The sequence below is a fragment of the Rutidosis leptorrhynchoides genome, chromosome 3, assembly GCF_046630445.1.
Source record: "Rutidosis leptorrhynchoides isolate AG116_Rl617_1_P2 chromosome 3, CSIRO_AGI_Rlap_v1, whole genome shotgun sequence".
In the NCBI taxonomy this organism is placed as follows: Eukaryota; Viridiplantae; Streptophyta; class Magnoliopsida; order Asterales; family Asteraceae; genus Rutidosis; species Rutidosis leptorrhynchoides.
The window spans coordinates 526,674,393-526,690,179 of NC_092335.1; the positions used below are offsets into that span (position 1 = coordinate 526,674,393).

At 35.6% G+C, this 15,787-nt stretch overlaps 1 pseudogene; it reads right to left on the minus strand.

The window, feature by feature from the left end:
• Positions 1-12,088: 12,088 nt before the first annotated feature.
• LOC139901907 (disease resistance protein RPV1-like) overlaps positions 12,089-15,787 on the minus strand; it is a 28,702-nt pseudogene continuing 25,003 nt past the window's right edge.

A 15,787-nucleotide genomic window follows, 5' to 3' on the forward strand; every position in this document is an offset into this window, starting at 1 on the left:
CCACAAGATTTCATATTTCAATACACATCCCATACATAGAGATAAAAATCATTCATATGGTGAACACCTGGTAACCGACATTAACAAGATGCATATATAAGAATATCCCCATCATTCCGGGACACCCTTCGGATATGATATAAATTTCGAAGTACTAAAGCATCCGGTACTTTGGATGGGGCTTGTTGGGCCCGATAGATCTATCTTTAGGATTCGCGTCAATTAGGGTGTCTGTTCCCTAATTCTTAGATTACCAGACTTAATAAAAAGGGGCATATTCGATTTCGATAATTCAACCATAGAATGTAGTTTCACGTACTTGTGTCTATTTTGTAAATCATTTATAAAACCTGCATGTATTCTCATCCCAAAAATATTAGATTTTAAAAGTGGGACTATAACTCACTTTCACAGATTTTTACTTCGTCGGGAAGTAAGACTTGGCCACTAGTTGATTCACGAACCTATAACAATATATACATATATATCAAAGTATGTTCAAAATATATTTACAACACTTTTAATATATTTTGATGTTTTAAGTTTATTAAGTCAGCTGTCCTCGTTAGTAACCTACAACTAGTTGTCCACAGTTAGATATACAGAAATAAATCGATAAATATTATCTTGAATCAATCCACGACCCAGTGTATACGTATCTCAGTATTGATCACAACTCAAACTATACATATTTTGGAATCAACCTCAACCCTGTATAGCTAACTCCAACATTCACATATAGAGTGTCTATGGTTGTTCCGAAATATATATAGATGTGTCGACATGATAGGTCGAATTTGGAAGTGAAATGGAGTGAATGATGAGTGGTAATTGGTGAGTGGTGAGTGGGGTTAAAAGGAGTTCTAGTTAGTTGACTAGCTCATGGTAGAAGTTAAATTTGATTAGTCATACATGACATAATCAAGAGTGGAATCCCATGCTAGTTCCTATTGGTATATACCCATAGTAAGTACGTTTTGAAGGTGTGTATAATACGGGTAAGAATACGACTAGAATTCTTGATGAAAGAAAAGAATGGGAAAGTAACTGTAACCATTTTCGTTAAGTATGAGTGTTTTGATATATGTCTTGAAGTCTTCCAAAAGTATTTTAATACATCTAAATACACTACATGTATATACATTTTAACTGAGTCGTTAAGTCATCGTTAGTCGTTACATGTAAGTGTTGTTTCGAAACCTTTAAGTTAACGATCTCAATTAATGTTGTTAACCCATTGTTTATTATATCTAATGAGATGTTAAATTATTATATTATCATGATATTATGATATATTAATATATCTTAATATGATATATATACATTTAAATGTCGTTACAACGATAATCGTTACATATATGTCTCGTTTCAAAATCCTTAAGTTAGTAGTCTTGTTTATATGTATATAACTTATTGTTAATATACTTATGGAGATACTTACTTATCATAATCTCATGTTAACCATATGTATATCCATATATATATCGTCATGTCGTTTTTACAAGTTTTAACGTTCGTGAATCGCCGGTCAACTTGGGTGGTCAATTGTCTATATGAAACATATTTCAATTAATCAAGTCTTAACAAGTTTGATTGCTTAACATGTTGGAAACATTTAATCATGTAAATATCAATCTCAATTAATATATATAAACATGGAAAAGTTCGGGTCACTACAGTACCTACCCGTTAAATAAATTTCGTCCCGAAATTTTAAGCTGTTGAAGGTGTTGACGAATCTTCTGGAAATAGATGCGGGTATTTCTTCTTCATCTGATCTTCACGCTCCCAGGTGAACTCGGGTCCTCTACGAGCATTCCATCGAACCTTAACAATTGGTATCTTGTTTTGCTTAAGTCTTTTAACCTCACGATCCATTATTTCGACGGGTTCTTCGATGAATTGAATTTTTTCGTTGATTTGGATTTCATCTAAAGGAATAGTGAGATCTTCTTTAGCAAAACATTTCTTCAAATTCGAGACGTGGAAAGTGTTATGTACAGCTGCAAGTTGTTGAGGTAACTCAAGTCGGTAAGCTACTGATCCGACACGATCAATAATCTTGAATGGTCCAATATACCTTGGATTTAATTTCCCTCGTTTGCCAAATCGAACAACGCCTTTCCAAGGTGCAACTTTAAGCATGACCATCTCTCCAATTTCAAATTCTATATCTTTTCTTTTAATGTCAGCGTAGCTCTTTTGTCGACTTTGGGCGGTTTTCAACCGTTGTTGAATTTGGATGATCTTCTCGGTAGTTTCTTGTATAATCTCCGGACCCGTAATCTGTCTATCCCCCACTTCACTCCAACAAATCGGAGACCTGCACTTTCTACCATAAAGTGCTTCAAACGGCGCCATCTCAATGCTTGAATGGTAGCTGTTGCTGTAGGAAAATTCTGCTAAATGTAGATGTCGATCCCAACTGTTTCCGAAATCAATAACACATGCTCGTAGCATGTCTTCAAGCGTTTGTATCGTACTTTCGCTCTGCCCATCAGTTTGTGGATGATAGGCAGTACTCATGTCTAGACGAGTTCCTAATGCTTGCTGTAATGTCTGCCAGAATCTTGAAATAAATCTGCCATCCCTATCAGAGATAATAGAGATTGGTATTCCATGTCTGGAGATGACTTCCTTCAAATACAGTCGTGCTAACTTCTCCATCTTGTCATCTTCTCTTATTGGCAGGAAGTGTGCTGATTTGGTGAGAAGATCAACTATTACCCAAATAGTATCAAAACCACTTGCAGTCCTTGGCAATTTAGTGATGAAATCTATGGTAATGTTTTCCCATTTCCATTCCGGGATTTCGGGTTGTTGAAGTAGACCTGATGGTTTCTGATGCTCAGCTTTGACCTTAGAACATGTCAAACATTCTCCTACGTATTTAGCAACATCGGCTTTCATACCCGGCCACCAAAAATGTTTCTTGAGATCCTTGTACATCTTCCCCGTTCCAGGATGTATTGAGTATCTGGTTTTATGAGCTTCTCTAAGTACCATTTCTCTCATATCTCTAAATTTTGGTACCCAAATCCTTTCAGCCCTATACCGGGTTCCGTCTTCCCGAATATTAAGATGCTTTTCCGATCCTTTGGGTATTTCATCCTTTAAATTTCCCTTTTTTAAAACTCCTTGTTGCGCCTCCTTTATTTGAGTAGTAAGGTTATTATGAATCATTATATTCATAGATTTTACTCAAATGGGTTCTCTGTCCTTCCTGCTCAAGGCATCGGCTACCACATTTGCCTTTCCCGGGTGGTAACGAATCTCAAGGTCGTAATCATTCAATAATTCAATCCACCTACGCTGCCTCATATTCAGTTGTTTCTGATTAAATATGTGTTGAAGACTTTTGTGGTCGGTATATATAATACTGTTGACCCCATATAAGTAGTGCCTCCAAGTCTTTAATGCAAAAACAACCGTGCCTAATTCCAAATCATGCGTCGTATAATTTTGTTCGTGAATCTTCAATTGTCTAGACGCATAAGCAATCACCTTCGTTCGTTGCATTAATACACAACCGAGACCTTGCTTTGATGCGTCACAATAAATCACAAAATCATCATTCCCTTCAGGCAATGACAATATAGGTGCCGTAGTTAGCTTTTTCTTCAATAACTGAAACGCTTTCTCTTGTTCATCATTCCATTCAAATTTCTTCCCTTTATGCATTAATGCAGTCAAGGGTTTTGCTATTCTGGAAAAGTCTTGGATGAACCTTCTGTAGTAACCAGCTAGTCCTAAAAACTGGCGTATGTGTTTCGGAGTTTTCGGGGTTTCCCACTTTTCAACAGTTTCTATCTTTGCCGGATCCACCTTAATACCTTCTTTGTTCACTATGTGACCGAGGAATTGAACTTCTTCCAACCAAAATGCACACTTTGAAAACTTAGCGTACAATTCTTCCTTCCTCAATACTTCTAACACCTTTCTCAAATGTTCACCATGTTCTTGGTCATTCTTTGAGTAAATAAGTATGTCATCAATGAAAACAATGACAAACTTGTCAAGGTATGGTCCACACACTCGGTTCATAAGGTCCATGAACACAGCTGGTGCATTAGTTAAACCAAACGGCATGACCATAAACTCGTAATGACCGTAACGTGTTCTGAAAGCAGTCTTTGGAATATCATCTTCTTTCACCCGCATTTGATGATACCCGGAACGTAAGTCAATCTTTGAATAAACAAACGAGCCTTGTAGTTGATCAAATAAGTCGTCGATTCTCAGTAGTGGGTAGCGGTTCTTGATGGTAAGTTTGTTCAACTCTCGGTAGTCGATACACAACCTGAATGTACCATCTTTCTTCTTGACAAACAAAACAGGAGCTCCCCACGGTGATGTGCTTGGTCGAATGAAACCACGCTCTAAAAGTTCTTGTAATTAGCTTTGCAGTTCTTTCATCTCGCTGGGTGCGAGTCTGTAAGGAGCACGAGCTATTGGTGCAGCTTATGGTACAAGATCTATTTGAAATTCAACGGATCGATGTGGGGGTAATCCCGGTAATTCTTTCGGAAATACATCGGAAAATTCTTTTGCGACGGGAACATCATTGATGCTCTTTTCTTCAGTTTGTACTTTCTCGACGTGTGCTAGAACAGCATAGCAACCTTTTCTTATTAGTTTTTGTGCCTTCAAATTACTAATAAGATGTAGCTTCGTGTTGCCCTTTTCTCCGTACACCATTAAGGGTTTTCCTTTTTCTCGTATAATGCGAATTGCATTTTTGTAACAAACGATCTCTGCTTTCACTTCTTTCAACCAGTCCATACTGATTATCACATCAAAACTCCCTAACTCTACTGGTATCAAGTCAATCTTAAATGTTTCGCTAACCAGTTTAATTTCTCGATTCCGACATATATTATCTGCTGAAATTAATTTACCATTTGCTAATTCGAGTACAAATTTACTATCCAAAGGCGTCAATGGACAACTTAATTTATCACAAAAATCTCTACTCATATAGCTTCTATCCGCACCCGAATCAAATAAAACGTAAGCAGATTTATTGTCAATAAGAAACGTACCAGTAACAAGCTCCGGGTCTTCCTGTGCCTCTGCCGCATTAATATTGAAAACTCTTCCGCGGCCTTGTCCATTCGTGTTCTCCTGGTTCGGGCAATTTCTAATAATGTGGCCCGGTTTTCCACATTTATAACAAACTACATTGGCATAACTTGCTCCGACACTACTTGCTCCGCCATTACTCGTTCCGACACCATTTGTTCCTTTCGTTCTATTAACCCCTGGTCCATAGACCTCACACTTCGCCGCGCTATGACCATTTCTTTTACACTTGTTGCAAAATTTGGTGCAGAACCCCGAGTGATACTTTTCACACCTTTGGCATAGCTGCTTCTGATTGTTGTTGTTGTTGCGGTTATTATTGTTGTTGGGATGATTGTTGTAGTTGCTGTTGTTGTTGTTGTTGTTGTTGGGCCGTTTGTTGTAGTTGCGATTGATGTTGCGATTGTTGGGATAATTGTTGCGATTATTGTTGTAATTGCTGTTGTTGTTGTATTGGTGATTCTTATCACCGTTTTTCTCCCATTTTCTTTTGACTTGCTTCACATTGGCCTCTTCAGCAGTCTGTTCTTTAATTCTTTCTTCAATCTGGTTCACTAGTTTGTGAGCCATTCTACATGCCTGTTGTATGGAGGCGGGCTCGTGTGAACTTATATCTTCTTGGATTCTTTCCGGTAATCCTTTCACAAACGCGTCGATCTTCTCTTCCTCATCTTCGAATGCTCCCGGACACAATAGGCACAATTCTGTGAATCGTCTTTCGTACGTGGTAATATCAAATCCTTGGGTTCGTAACCCTCTAAGTTCTGTCTTGAGCTTATTGACCTCGGTTCTGGGACGGTACTTATCGTTCATCAAGTGCTTGAATGCTGACCACGGTAGTGCGTACGCATCGTCTTGTCCCACTTGCTCTAGATAGGTATTCCACCATGTTAACGCAGAACCTGTGAAGGTATGCGTAGCGTACTTTACTTTGTCCTCTTCAGTACACTTACTTATGGCAAACACCGATTCGACCTTCTCGGTCCACCGTTTCAATCCGATCGGTCCTTCGGTTCCATCAAATTCCAAAGGTTTGCAGGCAGTGAATTCTTTGTAGGTGCATCCTACACGATTTCCTGTACTGCTAGATCCAAGGTTATTGTTGGTATGTAGCGCAGCCTGTACTGCGGCTATGTTTGAAGCTAGAAAAGTACGAAATTTCTCTTCATTCATATTCACGGTGTGTCGAGTAGTCGGTGCCATTTCCTTCAAAATAGTCAAATGGAACAAGTTAATCATACAGAATATTAAGAGTAGTTAATAGTATTTCGTAGCATAATATGAACTCATTTATAAAAGCTTTTTCTTCATATTAGCGTTTTATAAGTTTAAATTCGGGTAGTACCTACCCGTTAAGTTCATACTTAGTAGCTAATATACAATTCAACTACTACAATTCTATATGAAAAACTGATTATAATAATATTTCGCGTTCAAACTTTTATACAATATTTTACAAACTTACAATACCGCTTATTTTACATAAAGCATGAAATATAGCACATAATAACTTTGATACAAGATAGTTGTGAAGATAATTCTAGCTAGTACACAAGTCGTTCAGCAAAGGCAATAAAGACACGTAATTCATACGTCCAGAAACAAGTCATGCATTCTGGTTTTACTAGGACTACTTCCCATCCTTGGTCTTGTGGAACATAACCGTTATGGCCGTTGATAAGATAGCGTGTTGTAACGTTGTCAAAGGGACGAGGGTTACGTAATGTCCAACAATCCCGTAACAATCTAAAAACCTCATTTCTTACCCCAATTACCGACTCCGTCACTTGTGGGAACGTTTTGTTTAATAGTTGTAGCCCGATGTTCTTGTTCTCACTTTGGTGAGAAGCGAACATTACTAATCCGTAAGCATAACATGCTTCTTTATGTTGCATGTTAGCCGCTTTTTCTAAATCACGAAGTCCAATATTCGGATATATTGAGTCAAAATAATTTCTTAACCCATTGCGTAAAATAGCATTTGGGTTCCCCGCAATATATGCGTCAAAGTAAACACATCGTAACTTATGGATTTCCCAATGTGATATCCCCCATCTTTCGAACGAAAGCCTTTTATAAACCAAGGCATTCTTGGAACGTTCTTCGAATGTCTTACAAACTGATCTCGCCTTAAATAGTTGTGCCGAAGAATTCTGACTGACTCTAGACAAGATTTCATCAATCAAGTCTCCGGGTAGGTCTCTTAAAATATTGGGTTGTCTATCCATTTTATGTTTTTATACTGTAAAATAGACAAGAGTTAGATTCATAAAAAATACTTATTAATACAAACAATTTTTACATATATCATAAAGCATAAGCACACTATATTACTTATATTACACCACACGAATACAACTATCTTATTCCGACTCGCTTGTTTCTTCTTCTTCGGTTTTGGTTCGTTTTGCCAAGTTTCTAGGGATATATGATGTTCCCCTAATACGAGCCGTCGTTTTCCACATTGGTATAGAAAAACCTGGTGGTTTAGAGGTTCCCGGGTCATTGTTACAACTTAAGGACTTCGGGGGTTGACGATACATATAAAGTTCATCGGGGTTGAAATTAGATTTCTCTATTTTTATGCCCTTTCCCTTATTATTTTCTTTTGCCTTTTTAAATTCAGTTGGGGTAATTTCTATAACATCATCGGAATTCTAGTCAGAATCCGATTCATCGGAGAATTGGTAATCCTCCAAATATTTTGCTTCCTTAGCGGAAACACCATTGACCATAATTAACCTTGGTCGGTTGGTTGAGGATTTTCTTTTACTCAACCGTTTTATTATTTCCCCCACCGGTTCTATTTCTTCATCCGGTTCCGATTCTTCTTCCGGTTCCGATTCTTCTTCCGGTTCCGATTCTTCTTCTGGTTCCGACTCTTCTTCCGGTTCCTCTTCGGGAACTTGTGAATCAGTCCACGTATCATTCCAATTTACATTTGACTCTTCATTATTATTAGGTGAGTCAATGGGACTTGTTCTAGAGGTAGACATCTATCACATAATATCAAACGCGTTAAGAGATTAATATATCACATAATATTAACATGTTAAAAATATATAGTTTCCAACAAAATTTGTTAAGCAATCATTTTTCAAGTAAACACGGTCGAAGTCCAGACTCACTAATGCATCCTAACAAACTCGATAAGACACAATAATGCAAAATTCTGGTTCTCTAAGACCAACGCTCTGATACCAACTGAAATGTCCCGTTCTTATTGATTAAAAACGTTCCATATTAATTGATTTCGTTGCGAGGTTTTGACCTCTATAGGAGACGTTTTTCAAAGACTGCATTCATTTTAAAACTAACCATAACCTTTATTTCATCAATAAAGGTTTAAAAAGCTTTACGTAGATTATCAAATAATGATAATCTAAAATATCCTGTTTACACACGACCATTACATAATGGTTTACAATACAAATATGTTACAACAAAATAAGTTTCTTGAATGCAGTTTTTACACAATATCATACAAGCATGGACTCCAAATCTCGTCCTTATTTAAGTATGCGATAGCGGAAGCTCTTAATAATCACCTGAGAATAAACATGCTTAAAACGTCAACAAAAATGTTGGTGAGTTATAGGTTTAACCTATATATATCAAATCGTAACAATAGACCACAAGATTTCATATTTCAATACACATCCCATACATAGAGATAAAAATCATTCATATGGTGAATACCTGGTAACTGACATTAACAAGATGCATATATAAGAATATCCCCATCATTCCGGGACACCCTTCGGATATGATATAAATTTCGAAGTACTAAAGCATACGGTACTTTGGATGGGGCTTGTTGGGCCCGATAGATCTATCTTTAGGATTCGCGTCAATTAGGGTGTCTGTTCCCTAATTCTTAGATTACCAGACTTAATAAAAAGGGGCATATTCGATTTCGATAATTCAACCATAGAATGTAGTTTCACGTACTTGTGTCTATTTTGTAAATCATTTATAAAACCTGCATGTATTCTCATCCCAAAAATATTAGATTTTAAAAGTGGGACTATAACTCACTTTCACAGATTTTTACTTCGTTGGGAAGTAAGACTTGGCCACTGGTTGATTCACGAACCTATAACAATATATACATATATATCAAAGTATGTTCAAAATATATTTACAACACTTTTAATATATTTTGATGTTTTAAGTTTATTAAGTCAGCTGTCCTCGTTAGTAACCTACAACTAGTTGTCCACAGTTAGATATACAGAAATAAATCGATAAATATTATCTTGAATCAATCCACGACCCAGTGTATACGTATCTCAGTATTGATCACAACTCAAACTATACATATTTTGGAATCAACCTCAACCCTGTATAGCTAACTCCAACATTCACATATAGAGTGTCTATGGTTGTTCCGAAATATATATAGATGTGTCGACATGATAGGTCGAAATATTGTATACGTGTCTATGGTATCTCAAGATTACATAATATACAATACAAGTTGATTAAGTTATGGTTGGAATATATTTGTTACCAATTTTCACGTAGCTAAAATGAGAAAAATTATCCAATCTTGTTTTACCCATAACTTCTTCATTTTAAATCCGTTTTGAGTGAATCAAATTGCTATGGTTTCATATTGAACTCTATTTTATGAATCTAAACAGAAAAAGTATAGGTTTATAGTCGGAAAAATAAGTTACAAGTCGTTTTTGTAAAGGTAGTCATTTCAGTCGAAAGAACGACGTCTAGATGACCATTTTAGAAAACATACTTCCACTTTGAGTTTAACCATAATTTTTGGATATAGTTTCATGTTCATAATAAAAATCATTTTCTCAGAATAACAACTTTTAAATCAAAGTTTATCATAGTTTTTAATTAACTAACCCAAAACAGCCCGCGGTGTTACTACGACGGCGTAAATCCAGTTTTACGGTGTTTTTCGTGTTTCCAGGTTTTAAATCATTAAGTTAGCATATCATATAGATATAGAACATGTGTTTAGTTAATTTTAAAAGTCAAGTTAGAAGGATTAACTTTTGTTTGCGAACAAGTTTAGAATTAACTAAACTATGTTCTAGTGATTACGAGTTTAAACCTTCGAATAAGATAGTTTTATATATATGAATCGAATGATGTTATGAACATCATTACTACCTCAAGTTTAGTAGGTAAACCTACTGGAAGTGACAAGAAATGATCTAGCTTCAAAGGATCTTGGATGGCTTGAAAGTTCTTGAAGTAGGATCATGACACAAAAACAAGTTCAAGTAAGATTTTTACTCGAATTAAGATAGTTTATAGTTATAGAAATTGAATCAAAGTTTGAATATGAATATTACCTTGAATAAGAAAGATAACCTACTGTATATAACAAAGGTTTCTTGATCTTTGATGATTACTTGGAATGGATTAGAAAGCTTGGAAGTAAATTAGTAAACTTGAAGGGATTTTTGAAGTGTTCTTGAAGTGTTCTTCCTATGATGATTATAGCTTGATTCTTGAAGTGATTTTTGATGAAGATGATGATTAACTACTGGAAAAATACGTTCATAATAGTGTGTGTGTGTTGAGAGAGAATTAGAAAGAGAATTTGGAAGTGAAATGGAGTGAATGATGAGTGGTAATTGGTGAGTGGTGAGTGGGGTTAAAAGGAGTTCTAGTTAGTTGACTAGCTCATGGTAGAAGTTAAAATTGATTAGTCATACATGACATAATCAAGAGTGGAATCCCATGCTAGTTCCTATTGGTATATACCCATAGTAAGTACGTTTTGAAGCTGTGTATAATACGGGTAAGAATACGACTAGAATTCTTGATGAAAGAAAAGAATGGGAAAGTAACTGTAACCATTTTCGTTAAGTATGAGTGTTTTGATATATGTCTTGAAGTCTTCCAAAAGTATTTTAATACATCTAAATACACTACATGTATATACATTTTAACTGAGTCGTTAAGTCATCGTTAGTCGTTACATGTAAGTGTTGTTTCGAAACCTTTAAGTTAACGATCTCAATTAATGTTGTTAACCCATTGTTTATTATATCTAATGAGATGTTAAATTATTATATTATCATGATATTATGATATATTAATATATCTTAATATGATATATATACATTTAAATGTCGTTACAACGATAATCGTTACATATATGTCTCGTTTCGAAATCCTTAAGTTAGTAGTCTTGTTTATATGTATATAACTTAAAGTTAATATACTTATGGAGATACTTACTTATCATAATCTCATGTTAACCATATGTATATCCATATATATATCGTCATGTCATTTTTACAAGTTTTAACGTTCGTGAATCGCCGGTCAACTTGGGTGGTCAATTGTCTATATGAAACATATTTCAATTAATCAAGTCTTAACAAGTTTGATTGCTTAACATGTTGGAAACATTTAATCATGTAAATATCAATCTCAATTAATATATATAAACATGGAAAAGTTCGGGTCACTACAATCTCTCTCCTTACCTCGAAGATAGACCACTGGAAGAATTGAGGGCAATTTCTTCTCAACCCGGAGAAGTTGATGCGGGTGCATCTGAGTTTTCTTTTAATCTAAAGCAGGCTCAGTTAATGACGCATACTTACTACGGGTCAAACTTTGACAATGATGCAATATTTAGGTTTAAAACTGATGGGGGAAGGAATCTGATCTCATGGCAACCTAACAGGCTCCAAAGGCTGGCCACATCCTATCTAAGTCAACAGTCTGAGCTACAATAATGAGTCTTTATTATCTATTAATGTATTTTCTTTAATTTCATAAGCAAGTTTTAAATATTTGCTTTTGGAATTCTTCTACTTTCCAGCCTTATATAAGGACTCTCAAGTTGTAATCCATCATCAGATTTTGAATATACAACTTGTGCACTTTATTTTGAATCTATAAAGGAGTCAATTGCTCATTGTTTTTAGTGTGGTGCTAGTGCTTTATCACTAATAAACGTCATCAAGGCCAATCTAATTGACCTTGGTGGTGTTTAATTACTTTATCCTTGGTTCAATCAGGTTGTCAGGCTGTCAGGCTTGGTGGTGGCAACCTCATTCAAGTCATTTTCATTGTTCTTTATTCTACGTTCCTATTAACCAACCCTACCACGTATCATTGATGTTGTCGTATTCATCGCATTTATATATAGTGTTACATATTACCTAACTGCATATATATATATATATATATATATATATATATATATATATATATATATATATATATATATATATATATATATATATATATATATATATATATATATATATATATATATATATTAACCAACCCTACCACGTATCATTGATGTTGTCGTATTCATCGCATTTATATATAGTGTTACATATTACCTAACTGCATATATATATATATATATATATATATATATATATATATATATAATCCTTACATGAAACATACTAAAGAATATTGTCCAGTTATACAATCAGCCATTATATCCCGAAATACATCCTAACGACTATCATAAACCCTAGTCTCTTTGTAAATAAGAATTCTCTCTACTTAGCCGTGGACTAACCCAATCGAGAAAATTGGATATAACCACATTATACTCCTGTGTCGTTTACGTTTTCTTGCATTTATTATCTTCTTTTTGTGTGTTTTCTTTTGTTAAACCATTTTTTGTTAGTGGGTGATTATTAAAGTTATCAAGTCTTGTTCTTGGGCTCACTAATCCCTAACATATATGATCCAACGGCTTAAATCATGTTCTCACTAGATTAATGTAATAAATTCATTCCATAAAGAAGTGTTGCAAAATACAGCATATTTACCGGTTCAGGATGATGGATGATGCATCTGACGGTTTTCAGTTCCATAAATAATTGATATGATTGTCGTGGTCTACCAGTCATTCTCCATCCTCTTACCTCTGTAACAGTGTGTGGCATTAGGAAATTTTTTTTTTTTTTTTTTTTTGGCAGCTTAAATTTCATTTCCAACAACCAAAATTTAAAATTTTGAAAGAGGTGGTATACCTGTATCGTCAATAGTATCACCAACTACTTTGCCTAACTGTTAAAATATTATAATGTTTTTCTAGATTAATATAGATTAGTCTAGAATTAGTAAGTTTTATTAGATATTTAATAGTAGATATTTAAGTAGAAGTGACTAAAAATTGTTAGAGATTTAGTTAGTCAAAAAAATCAAGATTTGCTAGAATGATCTAGTAGACTTATTGAGCCTATAAATAGGCTAGTGGTCTTGCAAAATGTAACACAACAAAACACAAACAAATTGAAGTAATAAAACAACTTTTTAAAAACTCTCTTCCATTCTAATTTCTAAAACACCCCCTCAACATTATAAACACTATAATACTTCATACTAATCTATCACTTCTAAAAAATCTAAACCTACACTAAATCTAACAAGTGGTATCAAGAGCCGTGTTGGGCGTTGTTCGAATACACCATGACTACCGTCGGTGCGTACAATATTCCCGTCCCCATCTTTGATGGTGATAACTATGATTTTTGGAGTATCCGAATGAAGACATATTTCCAAGCACAAAGCTTGTGGGATATTGTCGAAGTCGGGTTTACAACTCCAAAAGACGTCGAAACTCTGTCCGCAGAAGAACAAGAAAAATACAACAAAAATGTTGTAAGAAATGCTGCTGCTCTAGGCTACATTCAACAAGCCTTGACACCGTCTATCTTTCCACGAATCATGGGAGCTACGACAGCCAAAGAGGCGTGGAAGATCCTTCAAGAAGAATTTCAAGGAAATGCCAAGGTGAGATCTGTAAAACTACTAACTCTAAGACGAGATTTTGAAAATTTAAATATGAAAGAGACTGAGACCGTTAAAGACTACTATTCTAGAATTAAAGAAATAGTAAACCAAATGAGAGCCTATGGAGATAATATAACTGATAAAAGGATCGTAGAAAAAATACTTATCAGTATGACTGAAAAATACGATCATGTCATTACTGCTATTGAAGAGTCAAAAGACATTGAGACTCTGTCAGTAACAGAATTAGTTGGCTCTCTCGAAGCATATGAGGCTAGACTGAGTCGGCGTACTGAAAACTCACTCGAAAGTGCCTTTCAGTCTAAACTCAAATTAAGGTCTCAAAAATCTAATAATGGGGGGAAAAGAAATCTTGAAGAAAATTCGAGAGGAGGAGCAAAACCCAGAACCGGGTTCGATCAAAAAAGAAAAAGCTACCCTCCATGTGGTATTTGCAAAAGGACAAACCACTTGGAGAAAGATTGTTTCCATAAAGGGAAGCCACAATGCAATAACTGCAAAAGATTTGGGCATCTAGAAAAAGATTGCCGTTTAAAACAAAATCATCAAGATAACTTCACGGAAGAAAGTGAAGATATACCGGAGAACAAAAATCAGCTATTCTATGCCTGTCATGTCGCAAATAAACAGAGGGACGATACTTGGTTGATCGACAGTGGGTGCAGCAACCACATGACAGGAGATGAAAAATTATTTGATAGTATCAACACGTCCGTAAAGTCTCGCGTCAAACTAGGGAATGGAGCGCTTGTTGACACTAAAGGCAAAGGTACGATAACTGTTCAAACTAATAATGTCACTCGATCTATCAATGACATTCTTCTAGTGCCAAGCCTAGCAAGTAACTTGTTAAGTGTTGGTCAAATGATGGAGCACGGATACTCTTTACTCTTCGAAAACAAATCATGCGTTATTCATGATAAGAAAAATAACTATAAATTAATAGCCGAAGTGCCAATGGAGAACCGCAACTTTTCGCTTCGTTGGCAGTATATCCAAGACACAGCCATGAAAGTTCAAGTTGAAGAATCATGGCTATGGCATCGAAGATTTGGCCACTTTAACTTTCACACACTAAAAATCCTCCAACAGAAGAATATGATGAGAGACTTGCCTAACATAGAAGAGATCACCGACACGTGTGAAAGCTGTGTGATGGGCAAGCAACATCGAAAACCTTTCCCTCGTGACAAAGCTTGGAGAGCAAAAGGTATACTGGAGCTGGTGCACACCGACGTTTGTGGACCAATGAGAACCCCGTCACTTAACCAAAACAGGTACTTTATTCTCTTCATCGATGATTATTCTAGAATGACGTGGGTTTATTTCATGCGTGAAAAATCAGAAGTATTTACAATATTCAAGAAGTTCAAGAACTTCGTCGAAAAGAGTAGTGGCCATTATATAAAAATGCTAAGGAGTGATAGAGGAAAAGAATACACCTCTACACAGTTTAACAAATTCTGTGAAGACGAAGGAGTTAAACGCCAACTTACTGTTGGTTACGCCCCTGAGCAAAATGGCGTCTCTGAACGCAAAAATAGAACTGTAATGGAAATGGCCAAAACAATGATACATGAAAAAGGCCTTCCAAACAGTTTCTGGGTGGAAGCTGTATACACGGCTGTATATATATTAAATCGATGTCCCACGAAAGCCGTAGAAAACAAGACTCCGATAGAGGCATGGAGTGGAAGGAAACCGTCGGCGAAACATCTGCGAGTATTTGGGAGTATTTGCTACATCCATGTTCCTAAGGAGAAACGTCACAAACTCCAAGAAAAATTAGAAAAAGGAATATTCTTGGGCTATAGCACACAATCAAAAGGTTACCGAGTCTACAACTTGAAGACCAATAACATCGTGATCAGCCGAGACGTGGAGTTTGATGAAGAAGCTTCTTGGAACTGGGAGAAAGACAAAGTTGAAA